The sequence below is a fragment of the Podarcis cretensis genome (assembly GCF_951804945.1).
Source record: "Podarcis cretensis genome assembly, chromosome: 1".
NCBI classification, from domain to species: Eukaryota; Metazoa; Chordata; class Lepidosauria; order Squamata; family Lacertidae; genus Podarcis; species Podarcis cretensis.
This window is the reverse complement of record NC_137170.1, coordinates 38,932,305-38,952,500: the sequence shown is the minus strand read 5'-3', so window position 1 is coordinate 38,952,500 and position 20,196 is coordinate 38,932,305. Positions and strand designations below refer to the sequence as shown.

The 20,196-nt window shown below is 38.3% G+C and overlaps 1 protein-coding gene across 5 annotated transcripts in view; it reads right to left on the bottom strand.

Annotated features, from left to right (window-relative positions):
- The window catches only part of NOVA1 (NOVA alternative splicing regulator 1), a 150,464-nt gene that overhangs the window by 8,074 nt on the left and 122,194 nt on the right, over window positions 1-20,196 (bottom strand). The window lies entirely within an intron of this gene.

Sequence of the window (20,196 nt, the reverse complement as noted above, 5' to 3'; positions counted from 1 at the left end):
AACTATTTTAATAATAGCTACTACAGTTACTCATAAATAATAATCTATGACATTGCAATCCTACAAATGTCGACTCAGAAGCCCCACTGTGGGACTTGTTCCTAGATAAATTACAGAACTGCACCCTATATTAACCATAGCCAACTTGTTTCAAGCAGATTTAGCCACAACCTAATTGGATTAGGGGACGCAGGTGGCGCTGTGGGTTAAAGCCTCAGCGCCTAGGGCTTGCCGATCGAAAGGTCGGCGGTTCGAATCCGTGCGGCGGGGTGCGCTCCCGCTGCTCGGTCCCAGCGCCTGCCAACCTAGCAGTTCGAAAGCACCTCCGGGTGCAAGTAGATAAATAGGGACCGCTTACCAGCGGGAAGGTAAACGGGGTTTCCGTGTGCGGCTCTGGCTCTGGCCAGAGCAGCGATGTCACGCTGGCCACGTGACCCGTAAGTGTCTCCGGACAGCGCTGGCCCCTGGCCTCTTAAGTGAGATGGGCGCACAACCCCAGAGTCTGTCAAGACTGGCCCGTACGGGCAGGGGTACCTTTACCTTTACCTTTAATTGGATTAGGAATACAAATACTTCCATCATGTAGCTGGTTATTCAGCTTCTTTTTTTGATAATTCTTGCTCTGTTCTATAACCTCATTCTATGGATTTCTCTCCATCACTGCAAATATGAGACTATTTTTTTCCACAGTAATCTACTACTGTCACACTTTTAAATGGCTTATACTTTGCAATTCACCACACTAGAATGCCCCCATCCACCTTAAATTAACTTGAAGCAGTAGTTTCTAGATTAAAACAAAATAAAATATCCAAATGATCTGAGCATGAATAAAAATGGCAGATGTCAAGCTTAGCAAATATTGACAATATAAGGATATATACTCAATCCAGACACAATTATCTACATCTATCTCTTGATTTCTGTATGTGGATCAGGTTTGCTACTTTCAGAAAAGCTGACTAAAACTTCACATATCCAGTGAACAGCAGTGCACATCCAACACAACTATTCACAAATGTGTCCCTACTATGTGCAGACTAACAAAAGGTTGTCCTTTTGGAGCTTTAGGAGAGAAAGCATTTCGCCTGAGAATTAAGAATTATTGGTGATAAAAGGTTTTCACATGAATGCTGGAGTTAGCTTGTTTTCTGCTTCTCTGGAGAGTAGGACCAGAAGCAAAGGCTTCAAATGGCAAGAAAAGTGTTTTTGACTAAATATTATGAAGAACTTTTTGATGGTAAGAGCTGTTCAACATTGGAACTCACTACCTCAAAAGGTGGTGGACTCTCCTTCATTGGAAAGGCACCTAGAAGGTGCCTGGTGCCAAGAAGGCTGGACGCCTTTGCAAGCTGTTGGGCAAGAGAGGTAGAGCAGGAAAATTCCCTGTACCGATTTGGTGCATTTCTAAGGTGGTGAAAGTGAGTGGGCAGGACTTGATCCCAATTTAAGGGACAATCTGCCTTCCCTCCAGCCTCTCCATTTGCAGCAGCACCTGCCCTCCCTCCCTGTCTCCCAGTGTGCTTTGGGGTCACCACTAGGGGGCCACGTAGGAATTTTTCCCAATCTGCATTTGGGATCACAGACTGGGTTTGTGCCTACTTCACACTGAATAGCAGGACAGAGTGCTAGATGGTATTATTATTATTATTATTATTAAATTTATATACTGCCATATACCCAGAGATCTCAGGATGTTGTTTAAATAGGTTAATCTTTTTTGATTTGATCACTTTTGGCAGCTCAGGTGCAGGAAAAGAAAGTTTGGTTTAGCCTGGTGACGCCCTTTAGGGCACCTTTCAGGGGACGGGTCGGCTCTGAGGCCCACTTCTGGGACTCCACGATTCAGAGGGTGACATAGGGGCCTCCTTTGAAGCCAAACTCTCTCATCCACCAGGGGTTCTGTGTTCCAGGGGGCTGGAGATGAGATAAGGCCTCCCTTCTCACCTTCAGGGTGTAGCCGGGAATTGGGGCAGGCTAGGAAGCCGTGCCCCAATTCCTTAGGCAAGGGCGGGTCGCCCAAGGGGTACAGTTATACAGCTAAGTCAGTTCCCCCTCCGCTGATTTCAATTTAAGGTCTAAATAAAAGCAGCCCAGTTCAACCCCATCTTATGTGTCTGCCTCTTTATTTGCCTATCAGGGCACAATGTCACCACTGCCAGTTTTCTTGCTTAAACTGTTTGCATAAACCACCCAAAGCTCTAGACTTTGAAGTGATATAAACATGTAATTAAAGAAAGAAAGATACTTTCTCTAGACAACCTCTATAGCTTGTCTTTATTTTTTAGTAACCTTGAAAAGAAGAGGCTATTGAGCCTGCACAATATATCTATATCTATAAGTGCACATACATCATTTCCTAATATGCATTGCACATTATGCACATTTGTCCTATCCTTCCTGGTATAATAAACATGCTTTGAATAGAGAAGAGGAAAACCTACGTCGATGCATACTTTTAATACCATTCCAATTTTTCATTTGTTTTTATTTTGTAGTCTAAAAGCATTATGTACTTCACACATTAATGTTTCATAGAGTTCAAATTACATTTGCAGGAACAATTGATGTATTCTGAATAGCTTCATTTATGTGTTTCAATTCTATCTAATAATAAATGTGATAGTCTGCTCACTGAATTATACAATATACAATCCAATATACAAAATGGATACACATATTTTGGGTTACAAAACATCAATAGGAAGGTATAGAAGATCTCAATATATCTTCAAACAAGGTAGCAATCCTAGACATTGAAATTAATAAAAGACACGCATAGGATTGTGCTGGAAATCATTAAACAGTAAGTTTTGGCAAATGCAGATAAATCTGTGTAGATTTAATGGCATTCTATCTAATAATATTCAGTTAGTTCACTTCTTTAAATTCCTTTTAGAAAACTGGATTAAATTTCCACCTACCCAAGTACGTGTACAGTGTGTGTGTGTGTTTGTGTGTGCTTTTGCTCTTATCTCTCAAAGTAGTAGAGACAGGTTTGGTGGAGAAGTTGGCTAGACCAGGCCTCAGTTCCAGGTCTCACGAGGTCAGACAAATGGTCTTGAGACATGGTGTAAGTAACCAACCTCACTGGTCCTGGGCAGTATCTGTGGTGAGCTATGATAGGCTTTGCAGAATGAGCTGGTTGTCCGTGGGGATGGGAAATTGACATTTTTTTGCTTCCCATTCTCCGATTGAAAGAGGAATTGTTTTGGGGTACTATGCACCACCAGATACGGTGGTACATGTTTCAGGTTTGGTCAACTTCGCTTCATTTCTGAAAGATAACTAGGTGACAATTGGCAGGTTCCGTGCAGGTGTACGAGACAGAAGAATGTAAATGAAATGGGTGAGAATTTCTGATGCAACCTGAATGGAGAAGAGTGGGATATTTAAAACAGCATGTCAAAGTTCACAAGCTCAATGTGACCCGGGAGAGGGGGCACAATTGGAAAAAGTGGACTCACTGACCTTCCTCCAACCCTTCTAAATGTATCAGTGGTAATAATAGCGTTATGAAAATACTTAGGAAATGGTGATGATAATGTATGCAGAACCTCTTTAGGAGACCTTTAATGTGGACTACTAAGCCAATATTTGGAGCCACAGTTGAGTCACCCAGTCAAGGTAGTTACCAAATCACATTGGTAGCTGGGATAACTAGACTGAGGACCAAGCTAGACTGAGGTGGCTATATAAAGTTGCACATTAGCATTTGTAATTGATGAAGATTATAATGCTATTTGAATCCATATTTGGGACTCATGGGTAGGATTCAACATTCTGTTATATATTTTACACCCCAAAGACTTATACTAATAGTATATAATTAAACTTTCCCTAGGCAACAGACTGTTACTCTGAGACCCATCATCTCCTGCAGCCACTATCTGAATGAATGCTTCAGCAGAAGCTTTTCCAACAAAAACTAAGGAAGAATTAATAGAAAATGATCTCATATCACATGACTTCCTTGGACACAAGCTGAATCTTTAGAGAGCTCAATCCATTAGCTTTATTGCTGCTGTGTGGCACCAGTGGCACAAAGTATTTCTAAAAGATATGCTCTAGTTCAACCAAAAGTAATTGAGTTGAATAGAGAGATTACAGTGTAGAATTATATGGCCTATGTTTATCCAAGAAGATGATTTAAAATGGTACTTATTGGCTATTAAAACCTGTTGCACCATGACTAAGACTAAGGGGGATATAAAATCTTTCAAAACACTGGGTTTTGTTTTTTTGTTTGTTTAAATACATCCTGATCATCTCATAACATGTAGAGGAGCAAATAGTCTGATTTATTCATGTATGTCTAAGTCTACATATGGAAAACATTTTAGAAATTTAAAATATTGCTACCTAAAATGATTTTAAAAAAATACACAGTTCCTATTGCCTTCGTCTGGAAAGGCACAAAATGAATATTTCTGGTTTTCATTGATTAATGTTGAAGTCTTTATACCTGGGAGAAAATTCAAAATTATATTATATAATGTTAATATGAAATTAATAGCAAATAATTTGGTTCATTTGGTTGTTGTGTAGAAAAGATGCACAACTGCTTCAGATATTTGAAAATAGAAGGTAGTCTATGCAGCTTCTAGAAGCATAGTATGTCTAGAAAATATTGATTCAGACTCAGAGACTTGCTTGTGAATGAATTAAGCTCTTTCCCCAGGTTACATTGAACCCATGGAGAGAGAAGGAAGATTGCAGACATCAGGGGCAGCAACTAGTAAACTATGGTTAACAGCATTGGTAGAAACCAATATTAAGCCATGGTGTGAAGCTGGTTTAAGAATGACTTCCTGGTTTGTTTGCTCACATGTGTTAAGAAGCATACTGAAAAGGCTTGTTCATATCTTAGGATATTAAACCACCTTAAAAGATTATTTTAAAACCACCTTAAAAGATTATGGAAGCACAATAGATCCCTACAGATCACTAAGAACCTGTAGCCCCAAACTCACGTTAAAAGATTCTTTTGGTTTAATCCAATGTTTTGTGACTGGAAGGAGCCTCATACAATGGATAGTTCTATCTCCCTCCTGCCCTAAGCCTCTTTGTACCCCTGAAAACCTCTCCAGAAGACACTGCTTTGCCTTTTAGAACAGTGGTTCCCAATTGGTGGTCCATAGTCCATGGACCCCAGGAGATCTGTGTAACCCACCCAGGGGTCCGTGGTGTCATTCACATCACAAAAACTACCATAGAGATGTTAACATTTTCAAAAGTAGGAGGTCCATAGCTTGGCTTTTGAAAAAACAGGGGGTCTACAGTACTTAGGTAATCGGGAACCACAGTTTTAGAGTTTTGTGTCAGTTGATCAGATTGTATTTTCATTGCATCTTTATAACATAAGAGAAAGATGCATTTAGCATATTAATAGGTATATATCAACCTATTTCTTATTTTCTTCTGGTGTAGAGCCAGTGTGGTGTAGTGGTTAAGAGCGAGACTCGTAATGTGGAGGTTCGGGTCTCCGCTCCTCCACATGCAGCTGCTGGGTGACCTTGGGCCAGTCACACTTCTCTGAAGTCTCTCAGCCCCACTCACCTCACAGAGTGTTTGTTGTGGGGGAGGAAGGGAAAGGAGAATGTTAGCCGCTTTGAGACTCCTTAGGGTAGTGATAAAGCGGGATATCAAATCCAAACTTTTCTTAAGGCAAGAATCTATTTGAATATGTAAATTCTGAGTCGCTGAGTCACTAGTGCAATCTTTTTCCTAATATAAAATATGTTTGTGTCTTTAAATTATTCTAATATTTGTTTAAGTTGTTGTTCATGTGCTTATAATCAGAATTCTCATCCTACATCTACAAAATGAACTTGAACCCCCTTGAGAAATTACACAATGTTTCTATGGTTTCCACATCCTCTGTTTTAAAATTAGCAGCAAGTTTGGGCAATACGGATTTCTTCAAATGAATCATCTAGAAAACAAAGAAATTTGGTTAACATTTATGTATTCTAAACTGATGAAGGGTTTTTATGACTAGTTCTACAAAGAGAATTCCATGCACCCTTAGTCTGGGTGACTATTAAGCTTTTCAAAAACACCTAAGAATATGAAGGTAGTAAGGAGGAACCTGTGGACCTTCAGATATTGCTGGACTCCAATTCCTGTCAGCTCCAGCTAGAATGTCCAATGGTCAGGCATAATGGGATCTGTAGTCCAACAACATCAGAGAGCCAAATGTTCCCTATCCTGGTAGTAAAGCAATTTAGCAGGGGAAAAAATGGTTAGGCATTGATGCATCTAGGGTAATTCCCTGGGGATAAGCTGAGATAAAATAATGTATCACGGCTAGGGAAAAACAGAGAAAGAAAGAAAGAATCACCACTGAAATGTATCTGGCTTTACTAAGGTTGCCTGGGAAAACACTTCATTATGGAAGCAAAATGGACCCCTATAGATCACTAAGAACCTGTAGCCCCAAACTGTCCTAAAAAAAAAAAAAGGCAAGTTATGTATCTAACATTCACAAGAATCTAAGAATTTTCAGACTGACTTCTTTGCTTAACTTCCCTGTACACCATTTCCTCATACTAGCCACTATAGAAACAATATGTGAGCATATTGGAATGAATTATAAAAAAGGATAAGCTATGTTACCAAAGTGACCGTAGCTGTCAAAAAGCAAGTACCTAGTGCTTGCTTCCCTCATTGCTATGGTAATATGTGGAAACTGATCACATGTAGATGCCCTGATCATGTTGTTCATTTCCACACCAGAACAAACCCTCTCAATCTGTCTGCTTACAATGTCGCGGGAAAGAATGATGCAGTCAGGGTGTTTCACATGTTCCAAGCTTCACAGATTACTGATGTGGTGTGGTAATCTAATCTTACCAAGCAGGTCTTTTGGTGGGTTTTCAAGTTATTTAAGATCAGGGTGTAAGGATAAATTCCTATGCACTCTTAATTGGAAATATATTTCCATTGAAATCAATAGAACATTAAAAAAGAAAGAAAACAGAGTAAGATTGCATACTCACACATGTTTATGTGGCCCCTTTTCTTAGAAATTTGAGTGATTCAGATTCTCAAAAATATTTTATTCTTATTTCCCTATGAATGGGGCATTAAGACAGAGATCTATCAGTGAAATGGTTCTGCAAATGATAACATGCATTCTGAGTCTTAGATTTTGCAAAGCTACCATATATAACAAGTTAATGCATGCCATTAATGAATATAGAATGAATGTGGAATTAAAAATTCAACATGCAATCTAAGAAGAATGCTGCTATAACTCAGGTTTAGAGATTAGAAATGGACTCACAGGGAAGAATTATATCAGTTGTATTGGAATCAGGTTTAGGAGTAAACTTAGGAAATGCTTTATAGCCTACTTACATTTTTTTATTTTAATAACTTTGTCACAAACAATGTTAAATTTCATTAAATCATGCTAAAGCTGCAATCCCTTACCTGTCAATAAATCCCACTAAATTCAGTGGGACTTGCCTCTAGCAAGGCATGTAGAGCATTGCATTATAAGCTTACAATCCTATGAATACTTTCTTGGGTGTAAGTGACATTGAATTCAGCAGGACCTAGTGGTTCGTAAGGTTTCATTTCTTACACGTATTCCCCAATCCTTCCTGTAAGGCATACAGTGCAGATAACATAATTCCTGCACGTTTTCCTGTCTGGACAGCTTTCAGAAGCCAGCCCCCCAAAATTAAGATTTACAGCTCAAACTTATTGCTTGAATGTCTGTTTAAACCTAAACACCAGGTTGCGACCTGAGAAGGGGAAGGGGGCTTTAATCCTTTGTGCCTTGCTGCAGTCTGGACCTGAAGGCCCCTAGCCCCAATACACCTGTTACAATATTTGCATTGGAAGAAAAGCTTGCACTTACACCAATGCAATCCCAATTAAAAATGAAACTTTTCTTTCAGTGTTAATAGCAGGCACTGGAGACTTGCTCTGAATCAGTAACATAATGCGGCTGGGTGGGTCGGGAAGGAAAATGATCCTGCATTTGTTTTTAAAAAGTATTACCATGAATAATAATTGAATTAATGGCATGTGGTCCAGTTTGTGCCTAAGTCCTATCTATTTGCTAGTTTACGGGGAGCCAAGTGTGATGCCCTCCAGTTGTTGTTATACTCTGACTCCCAACATCTCTGGCCACTGTTCATGTTGACTTGTGATGGGAGTTGGAGTCAAACATGGGGAGGGTGCCACATACCCCTGTACTAATTATAACCCTATTGAAAATGCAACAATTTAACTGCGTATTCGATTCCAATATTATTTTATGAATTTTGCTTTAAAACAGCTAACATTTTGCAACAAGTGGAAACAGAAACCAATGACTGATGTTGACTTGCTTTTCAACTAAATTTAACAATAAGGTTGTAAAAAATGAAAATGCTCTTGTTGGTCAGAATGGTTGGATGCCGGTGAAAAGTATGAATAGCTAAAAGTAGGGTTGCTGTATTTCAAGAGCTAAAAATCAAAAAGTTGTTGAGCTTTTTTAGGGCAATTGCCCAATAGCACTGACCCTGAGCCTCCCACACCAGAGTCCAAGCCTGAAACAAGTCTAGGGTGCCCAAGCCAGAACCAGAGCCCAGGTTGCCCATGCCAGAACCAGAGCCCAAGTCACCCGAGCCCAAACCAGAACTGCCTACAATTTTTATTTTATTTTTTAAAAAACAAAAATCCAGGACATTTACTTTAAAACATAAAATTCCCCCCAGATGGGCATGTAGGACCCCAAAAAGAGGGCATGCCTGGGAATTCCTGGACGTATGGCAACCCTACCTAAAAGGGAAGAGGTTCCTTTAACATGTGAAATTGCCAAAGCTGTAATGAGGCTATAAACAACAACAACATCAACATTGCTTGGATCAGAATCATAGGACAACTGAGCTTATGATTCCTGTTGGTGTGGCCTGTTCAGCAGAAATGTAACTGGCTAAACTGGTTTGGGGGAAAGGCGTGTCCTTTCCCCATATGAAATGCCAAAGGCATGCTCAAACAGAAGGTAATGTTACCAAATTTGGGTTTAGAAATGAGCTAGAATAATTCCTGTTTGGAGAATGGAAGATCAGCCGTTTCAATGATTTAGTGTTGGGTGTTTTGCAGTTTACTCCACTTTGTCTTCCATGCTTCCTCTCCTCACTCTTGATTCGGCTTTAGGGATCATTACATACTGAATCTCATTGGCTATGCATCATTTTGATGAAGATAAAATAAAGCTTCCTTTTGTTACTTTGATGAGTTGTAGATTTTTTGAAAGGTACTCAGCAGCACCAGGGTGACTGACCACCATTGTGGAAACCATGGACACAGGGAAAAGAGAGGGAGGGAAGGAGGAAGGGAGGAAGGAGGGGCAGGGAGAGGGGGGGGATTTTGAAAATCTGCCCAGCAAAACCAAGTATTTTTCCCCCAAAGATGTTCAGCTCTGCCATATTTGAGATGCGTTCTCCTAGTAAGATATTTCCAAAGTACGATGAGAAGTTGGAAGAGAGAGTAAAATAAATATAGAAAGTTAACATCATTAACTTCCAAACAATTCCTGTGCTGGAACTGCTGTGCTGGAAATTGATGAACTCAGGAAACCAGATTTGGAAGATGAGAATTAACTTTGAATTGCAAATTTATATTGTAAGGGACTGCCTGTTTGTAGGACAAAAATGCAATCTTAAATTATAAATTATTTATAGATTAAATACTCATAAATCAACTCACAATATAAAGTCTTCACTATTGCTCTCACATACAAGCATATTAATTTGGACATTTAATATTACTGACAGCAGGGTTTTATTCCAGGGTCTGGGTTGTAAATGAGATCATATTTCAAATATCCATGTTAGAAACAAAATATGTCAAGGCATTCTAAAAGTAATCTTACTATCAGAATATGTTGGTTAACTGTTCAAAGGTATTTACCACCCAGAATGTTCACAGACTACAATTTATACATAATAACTCACATGTTATTGCATTGGTGAACTATGTGCCACAGGTAAATATGCAATTCTTTGTAAAATTATAGTTCATACCATTTCAAAGTTTGCTCAGAATGGTATCTCTCGAGTAGGCGTATTGCATTTTGTGACACGCATATAAATCAACATACAACTTCTTTTCACGATAGAAGTTTGATAGCATGTGCCCATAACAATATATAAACTTTCCAGTTGCACCAAGTCAAAGCCAATCATGACTAGCATTCTGTTTTCAAAGCCACATGGAAGCCAAAAAGCAGGACAGGAAGGATATAACCATCATCTGTCATTTGTCCCCAGAACCTGATGATCAGAAATACGTTGCAACTGAATGTGTTAGTCTATTTACAGATAACTGCTATGAAGTGTCCATGGTAGAATAATTGCCACTTTTTAAGCCATTCCAGGCTCACCCCAACCAGGATAAAAGATGGGTTTGAGCAGTATCCTTCTTCCTTCAAACTGGTTTCACAACCAACTTTCTTCTACCCCTGACATGGGTGCACCAAAAGTGAAGAAGTGATTATGTGGAATAATTTTGCTGCTGAAATGAAGAGATTTCTGGCAGCAGACACAGAGAAGTCTGCAACATTCAGTTAGCCCCTCTAGGGAATATTCCCTCCAGGAAATTTAGGATTGCTTCCTGAGATGGCCTATAACACGTGTGGGGGAACTTTTTTCTCCATATGTTTTAGAACTATCAATCCCATCAAGGATGATGGGAGTTATAGTACAGCAACATCTGGAAGTCCAAAATTTCCTCATTCCTGGGCTACAGCCATTTGTAGACTTATAACCCATAAACCTGTCTAATCCTTTAAAAAAACAACTAATCTAAACTGATAGATTTTATATGCTTATTAGGTGTTGTGCGGAACGTATTACCAAGCGAAATTTAGCATTATGAGAAAGGGTATGTGTGTGTTACTGGGATCCCATTCTCATCATCTTGTGACTAATTTTAAAAATGTCTATTTTGACTTCTTTGTTCCTTTCCCCTCCTCTGAAAACATCCAAGCACTTTAGCCTTTCTTCATAGGGAAAGTGTTCAAATCACTTAAGCTTCCCTTGTGGACTTCACTGCAAAGGTACCCAAAAGTATTGTGTGTCTGAAGAAATTTGTGGGTTGCACATCAAATATTTTTGCTTTTCTATTTATATTTTTGTTCATCGGAACAATGAAATGAAATCCAAATCATAGAAATAAAAATATTATGTGCTATATGTAAGAATTCTCAAGTGCAATCCTACCCCCGTCACCATGCTGATGTCTGAGAAGGTTAGAACAACATGTAGATTGAGGCTGTGGTGTAAGTGGCAGGGGTAAGAGTGGTGCTGGTGGGGTTGTGCTATATGCATATGCCCTGCAGAAATATGCTGCTGTTGTGGCATAGGAAAAAAGCAAGAATTAATTGTGTCTCCCTTCTGCCTGGCTATAGCTGACAGGCCTAAGATAGAGTGGTGGTTATGCCACTCTGTTCTTCCCTGTCAACACTTAAGACTGCTCTCCTAGTGACTTGCTTATTTCTGACAATTTCATTTTAACACCAATAGCGGGAAACGGTGGTCTAAAAAAAGTGTGGCATCGAGTTCTAACCCCCACCCCCCACCCCGTATCTCCATGAATGGCATTAATTTGAGGCTGGTTTCACAATAAATCTCTTCCCAAAAGCATCAATTTAAGTAATAAAGCATGCATACACCATTACTGTTAAGTCACTATATCATTTTTAATGGGCTCAGTTAATCAGTTTATGCCATCATATTAGTTCTAACAGTAATATTCAGGCTGCAAGCCTAAACTTACTTTATTATGGAATACTTCTCTATGAAGACAATGGGAATTTCTTCTGAATAAAATTGCACAGAATTGCACTGACTCTGAGAAGAGTGAAACAGTTAACAGTGGAAACCTGTAACATTTGGTTCATTGGGGCTGACTTATAGTTTAGGACTACATGCATACTTTCACATGACACAGCAATGAACAAAACATGGATAGTGTAATTGGCACTGCACTCTTGCAAAACTGTAGGAAGATTTGAGCAGTGTGACTTCTGCTTGAAAATTAATTTTGTTGAACCTGATGGAACTTGAGATAATGTGAAAGTAGCACAACTGTGTTTTAAACAGATGTTTGATCAAGTTTCTGACATAACTGAAGTTTGTGCCAACTAGATTCAACAACAGGATGTGATACATTTGAATAACTGAAAGACTATGTTAAACAAAATAATCTGAATTTGTCAGATTACACTTACACTATGCAGATGGTGCCCTAGCTATGATTATTTTTCAAAACCAAAAAAACCCAAAAAGCACCAAAACAAAACATGGCTGTTACCACATTACTGGTAACCTGGGTCTCCGGCTGGTTTTGGACTACAGTTCCCACCATCCCTGACTACTGGTTCTACTAGTTAATGCTGATTGGAGTTGTAGTCCCAAAACAGCTGGAGACCCAAGTTTGGGAAAGCCTGGTGTAATCTAAAAAATATTTTTGTTTATGTACCACTAAATAATGAAAAAGTGCTCAAAGGTAAGGACACAAATCTTGCATTTGTCTACACATGTGCACGAGACCCAGCACTGAAATTAGGGAAAATTGGAAATGTTGCATATTACAGAGGATTTTGAACATCTTTCACAGGTGGTGAAAATAGTGGAGAAAAAAGACTTGCTGTTTCATTGTAGCATTGCTTTGCTGAGAGCAAGCAAGCTGTTTGATAGATTCTGAAAACTGAAACTGCAGGCACTACTGTTTTTGAACAGAAAGTGAAAAGTAGCTGATGTGTGTAGATTTCTGAACAAGATGCATGGGCTCTGTAATTGCTTATTGTTGAATTGAATGTATTACTGACCAGTTTCTCCAACAAAAATAAGGATTTTTTCTTAGTTTTTGTTGTGGTGATGGGGTAACTCCAGTCTTCAAGAAACAGAAATAATTACTGCATGCACCTTGCTTTTATTCTGGTATTTCCTGTCATAAACAGACAACATACCAGCAAAATTAAATTTTATTGTACTCTTGGCCAAGATTCACAAATACATTAGCATAGTTCTATCCAATGGTTGAGCAACACACGAGGAGAAATTGTGTAGGCAGTGCATACGTTGGCCCCATGTGTGTGGCCTCAAGTTTGATGTTTTGTTGGGGTTTATAAGGGTGGGCAAATGAATGAGGGGTTCTGGAGCACATGAAGGCTTCTATGTGCATTCAGCTGAATGCGGGTAACCCCCTTCATGTTCCGTATGTGAAAGGGACTTGGTGTGGGTGGGCAGAACGTATAATGCGAGACCTCCCTTCCCTCTTCACAAATTCATTTCGAATGCCTGAAGTGGCCATGTTTGTTTCAGTGAACAATGCTGCAATTGTGATTGACACATAAATCGTGGAGCTGTAAATTTGTCATTAATTCATTGGCTTGCTTTCTTAGCTTCCATTTGGAAACCCATTTGAAATAAACATTTCATTTAATTTCTCACAGGAGCTTGAATGTTATCGGCTTGAAATGCAGCTTCAGCCTCTGAAACAAAGCACACTTTAGCCCTAACCCTGAAATACAATGAATTGTGATTGTAGGTAAGCAACTGACGATCGTAGCTTTTTCTGAAAATTAATATCCATAGAATAGTTTATTCATTTAGGTGACCCAGGTCTACAATGCTTTCTGTTTTGGTGATGCATGTATTTCAGTAATGGGGCTTAGAATTACTAGATGACTGATAAGAAGTGCACCACCCCCTCAAAATCATGGTCATGATAGAATTCTCTTTCTTTTCTTTATAATCAGTGTTTTAACCATGCAAACTGATTCAAAGGCACTCTATATCTGCTTCCTTAATACTGCAGAGAGAATGTGTTTGATTGGGAGAGGCAGGGAAACAATGATAGGTTGAGATGGATAATAGCTAATAATGTTCCAAGGAGGATGCTAGTACTGATATCACCTGCACTCCTATGAAGTGATTATCTGCTACAACAGTGTGTGCATGAACCAGCTGAGTCGTATTTCATTTATTTGTTGCACATCATTAATTATGAACAATTTAAAGGTTTCCCAACATCAGGATTGCTAATGTCTTTTTCTTGGCAGATTCTCAAGCATGAGAAACATGCAATTAGATGTGTTAAATTCTATATTATTGATACTTATAAAAGAGCAGCTGAATAATTTATTTCACTGATAATGAAAGGTTTTCGTATTTCTGCCTATGCCATGAATTATTTTGTAGGAACACACCAAGGTTGCAAGCCTAGATAGTCATTGATGTGTATGTGAGACTTTTGCAAATGTTCACTGCAGCCAATCACTAGGCTGAAAAGGTAAGTAATTTTAAAGCGAAATACAGCTTGCCCATTACGCTAGGTGGCTAGCTGCTGAAAACATTAAGTACACTTCTGCTGACATTCCACATGTATTTCCATGGCTGCCAATGGCCAAGATGCTGTTCAAAAGTTGTGCAGAAATTCTTTATAGCTATACCTCTTTATGTACACTTAAAACACATCAAATAAACCTCTTATTAGCAAAGAACGAAAATCACAGTTGCACTCCCAGCCACAATAGTCAGCAGCATTCAGATCTATGACAATAACTGAGCCAACAAAATGCTTTCTGAAAGACCCAGGCTTAGGCTTGATGGTTTAATAAGTTCAGTGTCAAGGTTTGGAAGAGTCAAGTTTGTGAAGCCTGAGGATGTTGGCTGAACTTTTGTCCTTCCTGGCTTACTAGAACAGTCTGATCAAACTTGGCTAATTGGATTACAGAAGTTATCAATGCCTATTTGGCAAAAGGTAAGATCCTAATGGTAATAAAGGAAGTTGTGGTGAGACCCTGCTTAATGAATAACTCTCAGCCAGTTTTAAATATTTCAGATTTTGACATAATGGTGTGGTATCTTAATCCAGTTTATCCTGAATGATATTACCTGAACCCATTTCACAAACTAGCAGACCTAGTTTTGTCATCAAAAGTGTCTTAGTCACCCTACTGGACAACCTGCACCAGCAGATGGGATTAGGGTTGTGATGGCTGGTGATGCCTGAACCTGGTAGAACTGCTTTGGGACCAAAAAGGTTATGTAGGCAGAGCCAAAGAGGTCTAGGTTTCTCCCTACCCTCCTCCCTTGCACAGAAATAGTGGACACGGAAGATGAACTGATAAGGTCAACAGTAAAATTTAGAATTTAATCTGCTATCCTATGCACATTTACTTGGGAATAAGTCCCACTGAACTCATAAGGACTTACTTCTGAGTAGGTATGTATGTAGGATTGTACTCTCAGTGACTTATAACTTAGAGGTAAACAGAAAATGCATGTATATAAAAAAGTAAACCATCAACATAATTTTACCTCCTTTCCTGCAATTAGAAATATAGTCTCATTCATATGTGCTGCAGCAAATAAAAGTTACTTGTGGAAGTTTAAGGACTATCAGATAAGCTTAACACATAACTCCCACAATGTCTCAACATGCCCAGATAGCTAGTTATGTATCTCTTAAATTCTATGTCTGATAGTGCATACATGTCAGAAATAGAACTTAATCTCAATCTTGCACACTTACATTTTAACTCAATAATACTTAATTTTGAATAGACATGTAGATGCTGGCCTGCATTGCTTTTTCCTCTGCCACTGATGGTGAGGGGAACTGGGGCAGTGAGGAAGCCATTCCATCTGTCTGCCTACCCTGCTCCTAGGTGTCCAATCAGCTTTGCCCCAACAGACATAATAAATATGTCTGGGTGAAGGGGGGGGGCTATTGCTTCCCCAGAAAATCTCAGTAATTTTCCAACCGTTACCCTTCTGGACCACCAGGCAGAAATGGGATGAGAGGAATACACTATACTCTTTCCTAGGTATTAGTTCACAGATAGAGTGCTGCAAAAGTGCTGGGGCAGATATTCCTGTTGCCATGTCCACAACCACTTTTGCACCCATTTTGGCTGGTTCCAGAGATATTGGAACTGGCCCTATAGCCTTACCCCAATGGAATACAATTAAATTTATGAAAATGGTAGGCCAGACTTGCATACCAGGCTCATACATCACTGCTCCCCATTCCCTACCTTGAACCAATACTCTTGATGTATCCCGTTATTAAAAAAGATTACTTAAACAAGTTGTGTTCACAGAGAAAGCTATTTTTAACATTGATACATTTAGTACGCTCAGATGTGAACCAGACATTTTCCTGTATAATTTAGGATTTGATATGACTATGTAAAATGTCTACCCAGATATGTTTTTTAAAGATAGCAGTTGTTTGTATTTGATGTAGTTTCATTAGATGTTGCTGAAATTATTTTGCTTTGATGATAGTAGACTATGTTTAATCAAACTTAATGCTGAAGTTGCAATGTATGTATTCTGGCATATGCTTTATGAAACCCTTTCATGTAGTTGGCTACTTTGTGGCAAGTAGTTTACAACTGAGGAAGTTTAGAAAAATTATCTCTTTCAAAGGAAAAAATAGGTATACATATCCCTTCCTTTGAGAATCTCTCACTTTTTCAGTTGAGAGGAACGATGTCACCTTTTGCTTGTATTCCAGCCTTGTTGATTCTAGTAATTAGGATTTAATAATGGTTTCTCAGCTCTGCATCATTAATTATTACAGTAGATTTGTAATGCTAACTTGCACTCTGTAATGTTTTTATAATGTTTTAATGCTACTGATCTTTATTATTGATAACGTTGTTAATCTTCTTTTCTGTAATGCTTAAGTTGTACTAAGTAAAGGGAATATATAACCTATGTGCCTAAAGATTTGTCCTTGAATCTGAAAATTTCTGTGCGCTGATAAGAAGGGGGACTAACCCTCCCCCTTTAACGTGGCAATTGTTGCAGAGGGAACTGAGATGAAAAGCCAAACTGTCAGACTCTGTGTCTGCTACACAGTGGCGTAGCGTGGGTTGTCAGCACCCGGGGCAAGGCAAGTAATTTGCGCCCCCTAACCTGTGGATTTGCGCCCCCTAACCCTAACCCCCAGATGTTGCGCCCGGTGCGGCTGGCCCCCCCTGCACCCCCCATGCTACGCCACTGCTGCTACATAGAAATCAGGCTTAGATTTCCCCTCTGAACAGAGCAAAATTGTCACACTGCTACTCTACACATTGGCATGTTTTGCTTAAAGGGTTCTGCAAGGTCTCATGCTATGGTGTTCAATATGGACATGAAGCTCCTGGATGAGGTCATCCATAGACCTGAGATGATTATAGTCATCTGATTTTAGGAAGGTAGTGCAAGTCTTCACCCAGAGTTTTAGGGCAGAGACAGACAAACAAACTGAAGCATTATTTGTTTTATTAAACCAATGCCCCCACCATTCCTCCAAGTTCAAGGTGATGTATATGCTCCCCCAAAGCCTGTCGAATACACTTAGGATAGTTCTCACAATGGAGGCAAGTACGTCCTACTTAATTCATTCAATTTGATCTATCATCATTCATAACCTATGCTACCTACAACTTCTTATTTCTCCCCAAGTCTTTCTTTCAGTCCCTTTCTTAACACTGCATTTTGGAGTCACTTTCTTTCCATTATCCCTGCCATCACACAATTTCTTATTTCTTCCTCTGAATACATAATGGGACATGGGCACTAAATCCTCTCCCTTTCTTATCTCATTCTTCTCTATGGTTTTAATAATTTAACCAGAACCAATGATTACACTACCATTTATTATTACAATCATCATTACTATTTAAATACAGGATAAATACTAAGAATTGCAACAGTAGCAAGCCAATATTTTCCAACAGTATGAATAAAGTTGAGCAACCAAATTAAATAAAATCAGAATTAAGACTATACTACTTTAGAATTAAGACTATACTACTTTAAAACAACAGACAACACAGATTAAATTTGCTGCTAGAACATGTATTCATTGGTCTCCAGAAAAAGAAAGTGCTTGAAGCAATGTTACTGTAACACAAAATATTCACAGTTCCTGTTCTAATAAGGGGAAAGTATAAAGCAACAAGAGTATTTATCACACTAACTTCGCTGGCAATGGCAGAAGCTATGTTAAGGACATATTCCAAATCATTTAGTGAAATCTACTAAGGGCATTTTGTGGCATGTGGAAAAACATAGTTTAAGGAACAGTACCATAAATCTAGCATGAATCTAGCTCAGATTGTTTGAAATATCTGAATAAACTATACACTGAAGCCAGTGTGATGTATGAAAAATGAAATTCCAGGCATGACTTTGGTTTTGAATTTTATCCTGAGTGCTACTGAATGCAGCATTTCTTGCTCCGAACAAATAGGAAAACAATATATATATCTGTACAGTTGTGTTTGAAAACTATCGAGCTGAAACCAATTTTCATGTGACAGCCGCAGTGCAGATACTTGGCAATATGATGGTGCTGAATGTTAATCATAGCTACAGTCTAGAAACAATTGCCAGCTACTTCACTTATCATCAGAATTAACAGCACAACCATAATTGTCTTATGTGCTGCATGTTTCCTGCTGAAATAGTAGTCTAGAGAATAAAATAAATTATACCAATGGAAAAATGCAGACATATTTCCAGAAGCTAGCTTAAGACTGTAACATCTTTCTTCATATACAACAGTGCCCAAAAGAAAAATGAATTTAAATATACATATAGTGTATATCACCTTACACTAGACTAAAAATAGAAACAGTTCAAACAGTTTCAAAACAAGTCAGAATCTAGCCATTGGTTATGAAACTGCCTTGTTTAACTATTAATTGAATGAATGATTTATTATAGTAACAGACCAATATAATTAGGTACACAAATAAAACATACAGCTAGTTAAAATAATTTAAAATAAGATATCCCAAATAAGATGGAATTCTACAATACTTGACTATCCTCTTTCTTTCTTGGATGATACTTTTTGTTTTGCCAGTTTAATTTTGTTGGACTGATTCATATCACCAGCAAATTGCAGAGAGATTACTGCTTGGTTGTTATCACAAGAAAGAATTGCCTTGCTGCATCAGAGCAGTGTCCTCAAGAATCTAGTCCAGCATTCTATCTCCAGTTAGATGGTGGAAGCTTAAAAGTAGGGCATGAAAAAGGCAGCCACCCCCCAATTTGATTGTCAGTCATGTACTCCAACAAATACTGGCTCTTAATACAGAGCACAATAATTTCAACATGCTTCGTTTTAAATGCTTTAGATTTAAATGTTTTTTTACCAAAATCCTCAAAATCAATATAACATTTTTAGATGAAAACGTGTTTGATTGTTATTCAAAGAATTACACAGGGTTGCAGGCAAAGAATCATGAGTTGGAAGGAAAGGAAAACAGCTGCTCATGCTGTCTTGCACATGCTTGTGAAATATTTCTCACAGTGCTAAAATAGTTCTCTTAGTTTCCTGCTTGCACAAATAGAAAAACATCTTTGGTTTTAGTTTCATTTTTTTTTACACAATGTTCCAGCTTGGGATATAAAATAAAAGCAAAAGACTCCCTTTGTATGCAAAAAAAAAAAGTGCTTTGGATCCAAGTAAAATTTTTATTTTATTTAACAAATTTTATATGAAGCTTGATTGTAGGGAAACCTCTAAGTGGTTGACAAGAAATATTAAAATTATCCATAAAGATCTAAATAGCCTAAATATTATTATATGATGTACAGAATGAAAAGTAAATAAATTGCTTATGAGCTTAATAAATGTCAGTACTGAAGACTATGAATTAAAAATAAGATTGTGCATTAAAGACCATAGAATAAGAAAATAATCATTACTTGCTCAAGCTAAAATAGCTTTGATCTTACAAAACAAATTTATTTTAGTTTAGGACTATAACTATTTATTCATTTTACTTTATTCTAGGACTATAACTTCTCATAAAATCCCTCAGTGTGTAAACAGGCATGCTATTATAGGAAACATATTCTTCTTTATAAACAAGCACACTGTGAAAGATACATTATACATATAGACCTCAGTCCAAAGAGCTGCATGCTGAGCTCTGTATGTCCTCCACAATTTTTGAATCATTTTGTTCTGACAGCAGCACCCTGAGCTGCTTGGGAAGCCTTGGCCAATTCAACAATCCCCCAGTGTAACCTAAGGAACAGCTGTTGGGGGGGAAGTAGAAGTGAGAAAATCTGATGAGCAGAAGCAAGCTCTATTTGCCCCTCAAGGGCTACTTGGATTGCAACAACAAACGTTATGTACGAGTATCTTAAAATAGATTTTTTAAAAAATGTATTT